Raw genomic sequence first — 12,895 nt, 5'->3', positions numbered from 1 at the left:
CGAGGGACGAACACTGGAGTGAACCCAGCAGGATGCGAATGTGCAAGAAATCTTCAGAGAGAGGCTGGTGGTTTGTGCAGGGTCTTGTTTTGGAGGGAGAAGGGAAGAGGAAATTGTAGAGCAGCTGGACATGTCTTCACCTGAGCCAAGTAGACCCTGCACCACACAGGGTCTTCATTGCTCTGGTAAAGGCAGACAGAAAGGAGAGGTGTCTGCGGGCAGTCCTACAATGGCAGCCCCCAGTGACTCCGATAACCATGCCTCCCTGCCATCACAGCCTTCAGGAGCCCCTCCCGCGCTGACTTTGGGGTTGGCCATGTGACTTTCTTTGGCCAATGGGACACAAGCAGACGCCGGACCAGCACTGGCACTTTGGGTCTGGGCCTCTTGGAACGCTACCCTTGGAAGCCAGCCATCAAGCTGGAGGGAAGTTCATGCTAGACTATCAAACACCGAGGCCACGTGACAAGAGAACCCAGAGAATAAGGGACTCTCCCCCGGCCACTCGAGTCCCAGCTTCTCCCCAGACGACGCAGCCACATGAGTGACACTGGCTACTCCACGTGGCACTACCCAGCTGAGCCTAATCAACCCACAGAGTTGTGAGAAATTATATATAAAATGTTGCTGATTTAACACACTAAGTGTGGCAGGAATAGATCTCCAACATGGTACATCACCTGTGAGAAGCTGGAACTTAAGTTTCAGGGAGGATTTTGTGTCAGTTTGGAGGAAGGCAGCGTCGTTAGCTGGTTTCCCCAGAAGCAACCAGGGACTGAGATAAACAGACCTCTGGGTGGACTCCAAGCTGTCCTCCAATCACAGGAGGTATGCTGAAGAAGAAAGGAGGCTGCAGGTGCTGGGGAGCAAGCAGCTCCGAGAAGGCGCGCCCAGGGAGGGCCTGGCCGCAGGCGGCGGCGTGCAGGAAGCCCTGGAGGTGGCAAGTGAGCAGGCATTTCCCTGCTGCTTGACAACACAGGCGCAGACTTCTAGAGTCTTCCCAGCCCTTCCACGCTCATTCATTTCACATAACCGTCACCACCGTCCTGGAGGGCAGGGAGGGCGTGCAGAGGCAGCACAGCAAACAGAAGGGGTGACTTTCCTGATGGCACACAGACAACAGGCCCCTCGGGACTGGAAACAGGGCCTCATGGCAATTAGCCCAGGCCTCTCTCTGCACGACCCCTCTGTCATCCACCTCAGGCTCTAAAGAATTGTCCCCGGAATAAGTGCCAAGGGCTGTACGGTGGGGAGAAGCCGTTTCTCACTTGAGTCCCTGGGGAGCGTGCAGAGAGGCAGCGGGGCGGGGCGAAGCACAGCCCTGTGGTGTGTGTTTAGCCTGAAGTGTGGCGTGCAGGAGAGCCTGTTGGAAAAGGTTATGTGCTGAGCCGCCTGGCCCAGGTCTTTGCTGGGAGATGCCATCTTCCACTGACTGCTGGCTTGTGTTTGAGCCCAGGGCATTCCGTGTGTCCCTGGGGGTTCCTCTGAGCATCCTGTGAGCATCCTTCTGGGAGTCACGGCCCCCTCGGAGATGTGCACAAGGTCTTGGGTTCAATCCCTAGTACCTCCATTAAAAAAAAAAAATCATACATACCTTTCCAGCCCAAATCAAACCTGGTGGAGGAGGAGGACCTAGAATGGAGGGAATGAATGTTCTAGTCCATTTGCTTCTTTATAGCACAAGTAACTGCTTCACGGTCCAATAAGACTGTTTACAAAAACAGGCTGCAGGTGGGATGTGGTCCCGGGGCTGCAGTTTGCTCCCCCAATCTACTTCATGATGATAAGTATCATTATCAAAAATACATTTTTGTTCTTTTAGCTTTACTATGAGCAGGCTTTTGGGTACTCCCGTCTCCTGGGACTGAGAAGACAGGCTGTACCCGGTGCGGCAATGAGTCCTGAACATGGGGGCATCTGAAATGTACCTCATCTGTATATACTATTAGTGCACAATTCTGTTAACATTTTTTGAGATTTCCAGTATTAAAATGTTCTTTAATTTTTAAATATTTTCCCTAAGGCTAATGGCCTTTTGAAACTACTTGGTTCTCTTTGGTAGATACGGGCAGCCTCCTGCAATCATAGGTAGGAAGGGGGTGGTCTGTCTGTGAGGCTCTCTGGAAATCACTGCCATGTGGCCTGTACATTGAAAGCAAGTCTCAAACGCAATTGTGCAAAGCATTTAGAAGCACGGGGCAAACGCTTATAAGCAAGCAGACCCAGAAGCAGGCAGGTAAACGCTTCCTAAAAGTCTGTGAGGTCCCACTCTGCCCCACAGCCTCTGACAGATCTTAGAAGAGTCATGTGAAGTAGGTACACCAATAATCAAGAGGCAAGGTTCAGTAAACATTCTGGTAGACTGGAAGTGAGACCCCCAGCTCTGAAGCAGGACACATTCTAGTCCGGAGCAGCACCCTGGACAGGGTGCACACCCCACCCATGCCACACAGGTACGCCTGCGCAGGAGACCTGCCCAAACAAGATCTGGAGCCGCCCCTCTTACCTGTAAAAGCGGAGCCAGTGATCTACCTGAAGGTTTCCACAGCTCGTAGCAGCACTCCTGACATCTGCATTCCTGAGCAAGGCTTTCAAAAGGAAACTTTTAGAGGCTATATTAAAATCTGCTTGCACACAGACATATCACAGTGTTTATGCTGAAATATCTGAAAATAAATTACATGTAATATCACATCCTTTCTCTTTTTATTGAATTTGTGATTTTTAAAAATTAATTCTGTATTTTCCCCAAGTGACTTGCTTTGGATTTTTTTTTAAGTGGGAGGTCAAATAAGATATATGACTTTAATTTTCAGTTTTGAAATTGTGGCAATTCCTAAATTTTCATACACCAATTATCATATTTACAAGCTGAAAACAATCCTTAAACATTCTTCTCAGGAAAATTGTGTTGTAAGGAAAGAACACACATCTATTCCATTGAACTACTCCATCTCAACTAATTCCTTTATAAATAAAGAGTGATGGCCAGGGGAGGGTATAGCTCAAGCAGTAGAGGGCAAGTTTAGCATGCCCGAGGTCCTGGGTTCAATCCCCAGTACCTCCTCTAAAAATAATTAAACCTAATTACCTCCCCACATCAAAAAAAAAAAAAATAAATGAAAGAAAATACATTAAAAAAAATGATGGTCAGTCATTTACAGACATTTACAAATAGAGATGCAGATGAGCTGACCTCGCACAGCCTTCCTATTACAGCAAAATCAGGACATGCGCTTAACTAGCACGCAGGCCACGTGAACAACAAGAAAAAGAAAAGGAAAAGTTTGTCATGTTTCAGAGCTTGTTTGCATGCAAACGCAACGTTCATTGACAGTTTGGGGGAAGGATTTGTGCGGGCTGGCTCACAAACTGGTGGGTGGACAACTTACTTTTAGCAAAAGAAACAGTCAAGACAGTGACATTAATTTATCTAACTGGACGTGTATTTATAGCACTCGGGGAAAGATGCATCAAAGAACAAGCGCGCCAGTTAGACTTGGCTGCGTACAAACAGCCCCAGCTGGAGGCATAATGCAACGATCATTTTTTATTTTGTGCAGGTTGGATGGGGACCCTGCTGAGCATGGCTGGGACATGAGTTAGCCTAGGTATGTCCTTCTCATGATGATGGCAAAAGCCAAAAAGAGAAGGAGAAATGTCAAGTGCCTTTTCAAGTCTCTCCTCCCATTTCACTGACCAAAGCAAGTACTACACAGCCAAGCTCAGGACCAACAGGAAGGGAAATACACTCAGCTTTCTGGTGAGAGACGGTCCATTCCCAGGACAAAGGTGTTCCCACAGGGGAGAGTGAAGAATCAGGACCATTAATACAATCTACCACTCATTCCATCGTGAAGCCACAGAAAAACTCTGGAAAAGTGTACTCAAGAATTCACTTTCTAAACAACTAGCCGACTGCGTGCTTAGCTGAAGAGAAAAGACAGAAGATCCTGTCATTTCAGGTGTGGCATAAAAAGGTCATTTTTTTTTTATCTTGAGCTTTGATATAAGACAGATTTAAGTTCAAGTTTGATTCTGCCATTTGTTGGCTGTGCGACCTTGGGCAAGTCATGCTGACTCCGTGGAGAATGTCCACTCCTCTGGACCCCTTCTTATGACAGCATCCGGCGTCTCCTCTGGGAACTTCCTTGCCTCCATGGGGTGATCTTTTTACGTCACTATCATTGACAGTGTAATTGACACTAGCGAGCCCTGTGACCCTGAGGCACCATTCTTTGGCCCTTTAGCAAAACTGGGGAGAGTTAGGTGAGGAAGCTCCCCCTGGGATTTCATACAGCTCACACTGCAACACCAGAGTCAGCCAAGCTGCCAGGCCTCCAGTTCTGACCTGCAGGTGAAGGTTTCCTTGCAAACATGAAGCCCTGTGACTGTGTTCGTAGAAGCATCGTGATTAAGAGCAATGCCTGTAAAGCCAGGCAGCCTGAGCTCGTAATCCTGGCTCCCCACTTAGAAACTGGGGCCCCAGTCAAGTTCTAAAACTTTCAGTGTCTCAGTTGCCCCATTCGTAAAACAAAGGTGATCATCTCTACGTCATGGGCTTAAATTATGAGGCTTAGATGAATGAACACACAACAGATAGGTTTTCTTTAAAAAAATTCAAAGCAGTGTTCCTATTAGACCCTGTGGAATTTGATATCTTGCCAATCTAATTAGTATTTTCATTTCCTCTCTTCTGCCTTCACATTTTGACAGCTTTCGGGTCATTTAAATTAGGGCTGGTCTCTGCAAAATTCAAATATCAGAGGGGCCTATGACCCAGACTTGCTGACCTGTTCTCTGGTCCTTACACACCACTGACAGTTAGGTCAGGGAAAAAGCAGAGAGCAGCCTGGCCTGGGAATCATTTGCTGCAAACAAGATAAATCCTGAGAAGGCTGAGGGTGAAACCTGCATTCTCCCATTTTCAGAGGGACTAATGCCTCCGGCCACACTCCCCCAGTGACCAGGCTTAGGCAAGCATCCCCTCCTCCCTCCCCCAGTCACCCTCCAGCCTCGGGTGATCTTCATCAGTGTTGACATTTCCCATGACTCTAGCCTTTTTAAAATGCATTTGGCACAGTTACAACCTCCCGTGGATGATACGGGTCCCCCAGGCACACAGTCCACTTTCCCCTCCGGCTTCCTGCCGGAGCTGTGGTGTTTAACAGGAGAAACCTAGATCAGTCTCGCTGTTCTGAATCCTTCTGCTGCACTGGGACCATCCTTGGCACTCAGAAGCTATTTGTTGGAAGGAAGAGAAAATGAATGAATAAATATCTCTAGTTTCTACTGTCAGCAGATAAATGTTAATGGGAACATTTGAGGGAGGGGGTCCCCTGCTGAGAAATGTATGTGGGCACCTCTGCAAAGGTTCCCAGGTTTAACAGAATGTTGGAGGTAAAATGACTTTAAAGATCTTTTAATCAAACTTCCTTATTTTATGGATGGGGAAACTGAATCCCAGAGATGCTAAGCCTACTTATTTTCATCAGGCAACCAATATGATGGGAGCATGTAAATCCATGTTTTTCAAGCGACGTTAAAGAAGCGAGGGGGAAGTAAAGCTCAAGTGGCAGAGCACATGCTTAGCACACACAAGGTCGTTCAATCCCCAGAACCTCCTCTAAAACATAAATGAATAAACCTAATTACTCCCTCCAAAAAAAATTTTTTTAAAAGCTGGAAATGTCTAGTTTTCTTTCCCTGGAGAAGACAGCATTAAGTGGGGACACGTGTGTTGATCTTTAAATATCCCAAAGGGGACTATATGGAGAAGAGCTTCTTAGGAAAACAAAGTGTCCAAAGATGAAACAGTTGCCCCTAGATGCAGTGGCTGTTCTATCCCTGGACATGTCCAACCATAACCCTAGAAATGACTTACAGAGGGAAGAGAAGCCTCCGAATCGGGGCAGGGAAACGGCTACAGTGATAAAGACAGGAAATACCAGTGCTGAGGGCACAAGGAGCAACTGGATCTCTCCGACACTGCTTGTGGGAGACGTAACGGCACAGCCACTTTGGAAAACTGGTTGATGGTTTTCAATAAGGTTAAACTTACTTCTGCCCTATGATCTAACAGATTCACTCCCAGGAATAGACTCAACAGAAATGCAAACACATGCTTCAGCCAAAGACGGATGTGAGGTGTTCGTAGCAGTTGACTCGTCACAGCCCCAACTTGGAAACTACGTAACTGCTCATTAACAGTAGAATGAATACATACATTACAGTGTACTCACACAATGGAATACTACACAGAAGGAATCCAAAACCTTTTTCTGAAAAGGGCCAGATAGTGTTTTCAGCTTTGTGGATCCTATGATCCTCTCAACTTTTGTCACTGTAGTGCAATGCAGCCCTAAACATGTACAGAACAGAATCGGCATGGTCCTGGGTTTTGGGGTTTTTTTAACTTTATTTCTGAAAAGAGCTGGAAGGTTGAATTTGGCTTGCCAGCTCTAGAATGCCAACCCTACCATATGGTAACAAAAATGGACAACCTACAGCCACATCCAACAATATGGATGAATCTCAAAAAGTGTCGGTCAAAAGAAGCCAGACCCGAGTGCATCCTTCAGGATTCCGTTTATATAAGGTACAAACACAGGCAGAGCTCTGTCGAGGGTGTTGGAAGTCAGCATGACAGCTGTGCCCTTGCAGGGTGGGTGGCTGGAAGGGGAAATGAGGAGGTTTGGGGGATGTTAGCTCTCATCTGGGCCCTGAGTACGTAGTGTGTTTGGTTTTTGAAAATTTATCAAGGTACAGAGTTATGATATGTGTACTTTCTGAGTGTATATAAAAAGATTTTCGATTAAAAAAGAGGTTTTCAATAAAAACTTTTAAAACAAGTAGGAGCAGAGGAGCTGTTGGCTTGTGGTCTCTGATTTATGACTAGTCCCTGGTCACAAAGTTGGATGGTAACAAAACTGAGACTGAAACCCCAGCCTCCAGCTCCCCGTGAGGACAAGGAATCAATCCTTAGTGAACACTTCCGTGCAAGCCACATACAACATTCAGTCTTCATGATAACTCTCAGAGAAGGAATTACTGTGCCTTATTTTTGCAGATGAGAAAACCGGGGCCCAGAGACGGCACGGATTTAGCTGGGATCATGCTGCTGGTTAGTGGCAGCAGCAATGCCATCTGAGCCCTGGACTGTCTGATTCCGACCCCATGTTCTTAAGCTGCTCCACGGTGTTAAATGCAAACATGGTACTTCTTACAGGAACGCTGCATGAGTATAAAAATAAACTGTAAGCCCCGTGCTAAGAAATACTATCCAGTTATCACTGGCTTGGGCTGTCGGCAGCCAGGGCTGCTAAATCTTATTACAGGATGGCTACGCTGGCTGCTTCTGGGCAAACAAACACTGGCCACTGGCACAGCCGAGAGGGAGGACATAGATGGGGCCTATTCAGGGCATTTTTCACTGTGCTTTCTCTCTCTGAAGCAAGTGGGGTGGGTGGGAGTCGGGGAGAGAGGACTGAGTGAGAACAAGGTGGGATGCTGGGTGAGGCAGGAACACTAAAGGTGAAGGGGCTTGAACGAGCTTGAACCAGAAACTGGAAACTGGAAACAGGAAGCCATGACTCCTTCAGGAGCCATCTGTCCCCCATGCTTGCGTCCACTTCTGAGAAGAATCTCTCCCTCTCCCCCAACCCCTGCCTCCAATACTGTCTGTCAAAAGCCAGAGAGAGTTATGCCCCCATACAACTAAGACACCTGTAGGATGAAGGTCTACCTTTCAGTACTTCGTGACAATTTCAATTCATTCTCAACAGTTAAAAACCGGGAGTTATGTGGATGAAACTTAAATGCATATGGCTAAAGGGAAAGCGGCCAGTCTGAAAAGGGTACATACTGTATGGTTCCAACAACATGAAGTCATTTTGAGGACTGTTTCCTGCTGATGGAACATCCCCTTCTCGTCTGTCCAGAACTGCCTCGTGTGTTGGTCAAGTTCCTCCTCCTGTCACACCCCTCCTCTCAGACTGTCTCAATCCAGGGTTAAGGCCCAGAGGTTTAATGGAAAGAAAACGAAAGCCTAAGAAACATTAGGTCTATGAGATGCATTTGGAAAATGAGACCCCTGCACGGAAACCTTAAACTTTCAAGGTGCTAGCTCTTGTTACAGAATGTGGGGAAGGCAGATGGAGCCCCACAGCGCCTTCCTGCTCCAGGAAGTCACTCCAGGACTCTGCCACCAAGCTGCTCTCCGGGTCCAGGCTCCAGGTTCTGGGCCTCTGGCCTGCCAGGTGCACCAACTGTGCCCTGCTCCGAGCTGCCCCCGTGTCACACTGCCCCCTCCACTTCAGGCTGCTCTCGTGTACCCTTGTGACTAGTCTTTACTTTTAGGAAAGGAGTTTTCAGGAACTTGTTGCCTCTCCAGGGTGTCTGTCTCCTCCATGTGCCCTATCTTTATATAGGTTGACTATATATATATACACACACACACACACACACACACACACACACACACACACAAATAATCCAGTTCTAGCCTCCCAGAAACATTTATAAAGTAATCGTTATATGCCAGACACCGTATAGGAAGCTGGTCTTTGTCCTCAGGAAGTTTGTCTTTTTTTTTCTGTTCAACGGAGGTACTGGGGATTGAACTCAGGACCTCGTGCAGGCTAAGCATGCGCTCTACCACTGAGCTATACGCACCCCACCCCACCCCAGAAGCTTGCTCTCTTGATGGAGAAGATAATGGAATGACAAAATAACTGCAGTAAGGGTTCCCCACTTACTGCGTAGCGAGCACAGGAAGAGAGGGGTGGGCGTGGGGCCAGGAGCGCACAGGAGGGAGCAGTTAAACCCATCGCCAGTTAGGGCCACAGCTCAGAGGTGAAACCTCAGCCAGTCTTGAAGAGCAAGTGGGTACCGGCCCGGAGGGGCGGGGCACCGCCGACAGGGGGCACCGCCTGGGCAAAGGTGTAAGCACCGCGCGGCTTTGGGGAGACGGGTGGCTCTGGGGCGCCGCACGCGGCTGCTGCCTGCAAAGAGAGACATTTTCCATCTGAGAAAGAGCAGAGCTGGCGCAGCTGCTTGTCCGAAGGCATCAGGGGTGGGGGGAGGGAAGCCGAAACTTAATCCTCTTATCAGATCAGCCTAGCCCAGTCCTGCCTCCCCTCCCACCGCTGCAGCTCCCCCTGGGGGCGGGCAAGCCACACCTGCTGTGTGTCCTGTGCAGAGCGAGCTGCAGAAGTGAAGTCACATGGGTGCAACTGGGTGCTTCTCACCTGTTCCTGCTCCATGATTTATCGGGATCGGCTGTCCAATTTGTGCTTCCTCATGTATCAACTTCATCGTCATCGTCCCATTTCGGGTCTGGAGAAATGCTTGAGTGGGACTTTTTATCCGGGTCCATGGCTTGAGGGGGATATAGGAGCATCCTGAAATGACCCACAGAATTTTGTTAGCATGGGCATTTTTCCTCAGGAAAGGCTCTCAAGCTTTTATCAGAGCCTTAAAGGGTTCTGAGGCCCTTTACATCGGAGGAACAACCAAACAAAACCTCCTAAGAGCCATGCACGCTTCCCCGAGAGCCTACGTGCAGTGGGGAGCAGCAGTGAGACCAGCACTGTAGCTGGACAGTGGGTGTGGCTGAACCATGTCCAATCAGATGAGTATGTTCTTCAGAAAGCACTCTGTTCTAAAATTCAAGATGGAACTAACACTGGGATCTTTGACAACACTTGACTACTTAGTGTAACCATTATAATAGCAGTTCTAATTGGCTTTTTTGTATTTGGGTGTGTTTTCATAGTTTGTTACCTTTTTACTTATTAGGGGGTTTCCTGTGATACCCTCATCTGCAGATGAAATACTGAGGGAGCAGTGCAACCTGAGGGGGCGGCTTTTTGTTTGTTTGTTTGCTATAAAATAAAATCAATAAATCCCTCATGAGGCCTGTAATAGAGATTAAGCACATTCGATGAACTCAGAGTTCACTATGACATATCATGCCATTGCCATGAAAGGAAAGCTGATCTCATAATCCTGAGAGGATTAAAACATGGTTTTCTTTTTTTTAAAACTGGTTCCAGGGTTGTGCAAAACAAACATGAGTCACAATTTTTAAAAAGTGAAAATAACAACAGAATGTCGAATGCTGTTGAACGCCGGCCGCGTAAGCCCGCCCCTGACGGTCGCACCGTGTAGCCATCTCAGTAGGCAGGGCATCGGCTTCAGGGAGCGGAGTGGGGGGGAACAAGGCCCAGCCTCCAGTTCCAGGTGGAAGCTGGGGTCAAAGGCAGGCTGGGGAGCAGGGACCAAGGCTCTGCTGACTCGAGATGTTAGAACTGAAGTTCATTAACAGGGTCATGGGGCTGAGAGTGAAGACCATGGTCATGGAACCCCAGTCATTAAAGTGGGAACATGGTAGGGAGGGAGAGAAGAGGTGATATGAGTTAAAAAGGATTTAAAATGACCACACTCCAGCCACCGATGGCGGGTGGACTTGCTTGTGTATTCTTTCCAGCATTGAAGGGTCCTTTCTCATGAGTTCTACACTGAACATCACCATCTCTGTCCATGTGCAAAAGTAGACATGTCCACATATCAGGAGTTTTGGGGACCACAAACGAACACTTCAGAGGAGGACACGGTGGTCCTGCCAGTCCTCTGAGAGCTCACTCTCAACAGAGTCGACACTTGAGTTACACAAACCTTGCTGCATGTGGAATTGAGTGGTTACTTGAGAGGGATGGCTTCCCCACGGCTCCCTGGAGATGGGCTGGCACGCACTGGCCTCCAGGTCCCCTAAAACCCCCCAATACAAGATGATCTGACCTCTACATTGAGGTGCCCTGTAAGATTTCACTTGAAAAAAGATTCTAATACTTTGCTGTTAGAACAACTTTTTTTAGTTTAAAAACCTAGGTCTTCTGTAATTCCCGTAATTATTATTCCATAAAGATGAGCAGAGTGGGGCAGTGAATGCAGAGGCACTCATAGTGAGCTGGTCAAAAGCAGCGGCTTGTTCAGACAAGTAGGGACACTCTTCAGACTTCAGCCGGGGCTCTGTGTGTTCAGTCACGGGGATAAATGAAGGTAAATAGATGCAAAACACGGAGGGGCAGGGGTCTCGAAGACTGTGTCTACAAAATAATGAGTAAGTAAGGAAACAGCCCCCTCTTTAATTCTTAGGACTCGCCTTCAGTTTCTTCTTGCATATGCAGGTTGGGACTGTCCAGCTGGGGCAGCAGCTGAACTGGGGGTGAATCTGAGCAGGAGAGCAAGGGGCCAAGGCTGATTTAGTTCATTTTAGTTTCAAGTCAGACTGGGTCTGGGATGGGGCCGCTGATACGCCGGGGGCAGGGCGGTGGGTCGTGGATACACGAAGGGTCTGACACTGCTACAGTGAGAACCTCTCCGTCTCTCAGCTCCTATCCTAGTAACTGTCTACGAGATCCATGGGTTTCCCATCCCACCAATTATTCAAGTAATGAATGCAGTTCCCTCAAGATAAAGACACACACACACACACACACACACACACACAAACCCCATTTTTGTGCAAGGAAATCGCTCTGCGTTGTCTTGCTGTTCCAGTTTCCTGGCTGATCTGTTACTGTAGACACATGGTGCCCGCTTCGTTCATGCCCAGGACATTCCAAGGCTGAGCATCATCATGATCTCATTCCTCCAGCCTAGTGCTGCTTTTATCTCAGTTTCCTATCAACCGAGAGAACTAAATCATTTTACAAGCATCAACAAAGAAAACAGATAAGTAGGACTCAAATTTCCCTAAATGACTCCGCTCAGCTTCTTCCCCAAGGTCCCTGAGCAAGGTGTTGAAATCAGGCAGCTCTAAATCTGAATGCTGAGCTGTTTGGCCTTGGGCAAGCCTGAGCCTTCTGTATTTTGGTCTCCTTATCTATACAGTAAGATTACTAATGGTTGTCTTGGGAGGAGCTGGTGAGGATTAGCTTTTAATTTGATCATTAATCCATTCATGTATTCCAAATATTTGAGCACCAAGTCTGTGCTGGAGATGAAATGCTGAGCAAAACCAGACATGGTTCCTTCTTCTCAGGGAATTTAGATTCTAAAGGGGGAAGTTTTCCTGCCCACAAATGACTCCAAAAATACTGTCCACTTAAAGCTGGAATAATTGCCAAGAAGAAAGTAGCATATTCCCAGGACTCAGGTGTTGAGGTTAGGAGAGGCAGTGGTGCAGAAAGAAGTCTTCCCTCAGGAAGAGACACCAGAGCTGATGAATGAGGAGGAGGAGTGGGTAATTAGTCAGAAGCAGGGGGACTGCTTTCCAGGCAGAAGGAATAACTTGTGCAAAGGCCCCGAGGTAGGGACAGCAATACCTTGGTGGAGGAATTCCCAGAAGCTCAGTGCAGCAGGAGAGCAGACAGTCATGGAAACAGTGGTAGCATGAGACACAGGGCCTGGAAGCTTCAGAAGTCCTTCCACAAAACCTGCCAAGGGGACACAGCCTAGCCTGCCAAGAGCCACCAAAATTAGCAATACCTTTAGGAAATGCACGGTGGGTACGACTTTGAGTGACAGAGCTCATGGTGAGCTTGAGGAGGACAGAGCTGAAGCCACTCTCCTTCCCTTCCTTTTATATTGTGAAACCCATCTGGGGCCATTCTGAACGGCCTCAGGATAGACAACTACATGGCTGGATTTGCAACTTGTACATATTTATTAGAAGAATACTCTTGTTACCTGAAAACTAGGTTCGCCTCTCGGTTGGTGTTGAGCCAAGACACAAGCTGAAGAGCTGGAGAAGGATGTATTATTTGCAGCAAATATGGAGAACGCCAGAGATCTTTCCCAAAGCAGTGTCTCTCTGAATAGCAAAGTTGAGGAAGCTTTAAGCTAAGGGTACAAGCATATTCATGAAGGGGCTTGGGCAGCTGACAGATTT

This window comes from Camelus ferus, chromosome 25 (assembly GCF_009834535.1).
Source record: "Camelus ferus isolate YT-003-E chromosome 25, BCGSAC_Cfer_1.0, whole genome shotgun sequence".
Classification (NCBI taxonomy): domain Eukaryota; kingdom Metazoa; phylum Chordata; class Mammalia; order Artiodactyla; family Camelidae; genus Camelus; species Camelus ferus.
This window is presented reverse-complemented; position numbering follows the sequence as displayed.